Source organism: Pteropus vampyrus, unplaced genomic scaffold, assembly GCF_000151845.1.
Source record: "Pteropus vampyrus isolate Shadow unplaced genomic scaffold, Pvam_2.0 Scaffold27, whole genome shotgun sequence".
NCBI classification, from domain to species: Eukaryota; Metazoa; Chordata; class Mammalia; order Chiroptera; family Pteropodidae; genus Pteropus; species Pteropus vampyrus.
Genome location: NW_011888808.1, coordinates 4203469 through 4206679, shown reverse-complemented (window position 1 = coordinate 4206679; position 3211 = coordinate 4203469). Strand labels below are relative to the sequence as shown.

The following is a 3211-nucleotide window of genomic DNA, read 5'->3' as shown; positions in this document are numbered from 1 at the left end:
GGGAGAATAGCTATAAATATAAAATAGCAAAGAAAATCCAGTCATCTACTTAGAAAAATTTAAGCAAATCTCTCGTTTTTGAAGATACATGGGCAATCAAGCATCATAATATTCTGGGGGAAAAGAAAAAACAGATAATTTAGTGGAGAATATAAAAAAAAGTTAAATATTTAGCAAGACAATTCAGAGAGTAAAACATAACAATGTCCTTAAAATTATACTGTCCTCAAATTCAACCATATTTTACCTACAAAGCACAGCAAGAGGCCTGGAAAAATGAACAACTGGAAAATTGAACAGAAAGAACTCCTAAAATTAGCAAAATAAATAAATAAATAAAATACAGCAGTACAGCAGTTGGAAGAAAAATGTCAAGAATATTGCTCTGGGCATAGAATAAAAAGCCAAATAAGCAAAACTATTGAGAAAAAAATCGACATAGAAGACAAAATTGAAGAATAATCAGTATCGGTTAAAGAGAGAGAACTGTAGAATAATACAATTGTTTTTGAACCAAAATATTGATTATCAGTGCAGGTACTAACTAACAAAGCAGCAGATTAAAAAAACAATGAAAGAAAATGAAACCTGCATTTAATGCATTTTTATGATTTTTAGAAATTCCAAGTTTTGGAAAATGGCCTAAAGACTTAGAGAAAGAAATCTAGTACCTTTACACTGTGAAGTAAATAATAATAGCATTATACTTCTCATCAGAAACTTGGAAATTGGAAGAAGATGGAAAAAGCAGTTTGAATTCTAAGGGAAATGATTTACAAAGTAAAATCATTAATAAATCTAAATTGTCAAATAAGGATGAAAATGAAAATGAAGGTACATTCATATTTTAAGGACTAGTCTGGGTTTAATCTGAAATGTGACCGTGAAAAGCAAGAGAGATATAGGACATAATGAGACTGGTCCATGATTTTATTTATGACAGCACGCCAAGTAAGTAATGAGCCCAAATTACTTTGGTAAACTCCAGAGCAAGTGCTATCAAGAATGGAGTCTGAGAGATTGCAAGTGTGACGTAAATTCTTTGCCACTTCTTACATTTATCTTCTTTATAATATAATATTATTTTGCCCTTCCTCCATGGGAGAACTATCCTGCCCAGCACTTGTCTATGAGCTCAGCCATGAGAACTGTTTTGGTCAATGGGATGTAGGTAGATGTGACACAACAGAGGCTTGAAACAACTTCACATCAAATCTTGCTCTCTCCAGTGTATGACCATGCCACCCTGAACACGCCTGATCCCGTCTGATCTCAGAAGCTAAGCAGGGTCGGGCTTGGTTAGTACTCGGATGGGAGACCAACTAGGAAGATCAGGTGCTATAGACGTCAAAAAAAAAAAAAAAAAAAATCTTGCTCTCTCCAGAACTGCGGGTCAACTTCAAAACCTATTACAAATGTGTAATTGTTCCAGAAGGAGAAGAAAGAGAAAAGATAGAAGAAATCAGAAGAAATAGTTGAAATAATAATGACCAAATTCCACACCAAATTAATAATATTCACTATACTAGAGACCAAGAGAGCTCAGAGGAAGCCCAGCAGAATAAAAAAAAAAAAAAGAAACAAAAAAAAACAAACAAACACACACTCAGGCATATCATATTCAAACTGCAGAAAACCAAATACAGAGAACATCTTGAACGATGGAAAAATAAACAAAAACACAAAGACAAAAATTACGGAGGACTTGTCATCAGAAACCGCACATTTAAGAAAGTGGAGTGAAATATTTAAAGTGTTCGGGGAAAAAATCCTAGAATTTTATATCCAACAAAATTGTCTTTAAAAGAGGAGAAATAATGTCTATCTAGAAAATCAAAATGGAAACTATGTATTGCTTACAGACCTGCCCTGCAAGAAATGATAAAAGAAACTTCTTGAGGGGAAGGAAAATGAAATAGATTGGAAAACGCAGATCTGTATAAAGACAAAGAGCATCTTAAGAGGAATGAATGAAGGTAAAATAAAATCCTTTTTTATTTTAAGGGATCTAAAAGATAACTTTTTAAAAAAATAATAAGAGTAACACTATGTTGAGTAATTATACCACATAGATAAATGAAAAAAAATGACAACAATGTGAAGGGATGGGAGGAATTAGAACTAATCTATTATAAGTTATCCACATTATATATGAAGCAGTATAGTGTTATTTGAAGGTGGACTTAGGTTAGTTAAAAAATATGTATTGTGAACTCTATGGCAACCACTAAAAAATTTAGAAGTATAATTGATGCACTAAGAAGGGATCCAATGGAAAAAAAAATCATTTCATACAATGCATAAAAAAGTAACTTTTCTTCTTTGTTTTGTTCATTGCTATATCTCTATAATCTATAAATACTGGATCATAGTATAGAACAATATACATATGTGAAATGAACAATGATATGAGTGACAAAATTATATGAAATCGCTCAGCTCTGAAAATTTCAAATATATTTGTCAGATTTTTAGAAAGATGAAAATGCTAAAAATGATTAAAATGAATATTATTGCTGCAAGTACCATGTACACACACACACACACACACACACACACAAAGAGCATCCAGAGTGATTGGCTTAACACAGGAAAAACAAGAACTGTTTTCCAGCCATATATTGTTTAAACAGGTCAATATTTGTAGGGAAAACACCGTGCCTCTATTTTACAAACATTTATCAAACTAAATTCTTTAAATCAATATGATAGTTTTTAATAATAAAACTCCAGTCATGTTAATTGAAGGTCACTATTTCATACTTTTATAAATCTTGAATTTTGTTAAAGCACTTAATTAACAGCGGGAAAGTATTTTCTTTTGACAGCATCATTTAAATGTATTCTTCATTTACAAGTCTAATGTTATTCTTACAAGATGAAATTAGTTTTCAAAGCTGGAATGAGATAATTATATTGTTTGCACTGAATTCCTTTTACGAAATATAAATCTCTAAAATACTCTTATAAATAACTTCAAAATAATGAAAGATTGATTCATTACAAATATTTTCTATGTTAAATAGTTTACTATCGATTTAATATTTAGTAAAATATATATTAGTCTTCCAAACAATACAGTTATTGTTCTAGATGCAAAATGAATTGTTATAATTAGATTTCCTTTGCCATTTTATCTTTACATCTGTCTTTTGTTCCCTCTTTCTCACCGTCTGTGAAAAGCGCATTACACATCCAATTTTTCAAGACA

General features: G+C 30.9%; 1 pseudogene; it reads left to right on the top strand.

The window, feature by feature from the left end:
• The first annotated feature begins 1228 nt into the window (after positions 1-1228).
• LOC111737500 lies at positions 1229-1347 on the top strand (annotated as a pseudogene).
• Positions 1348-3211: the final 1864 nt, after the last annotated feature.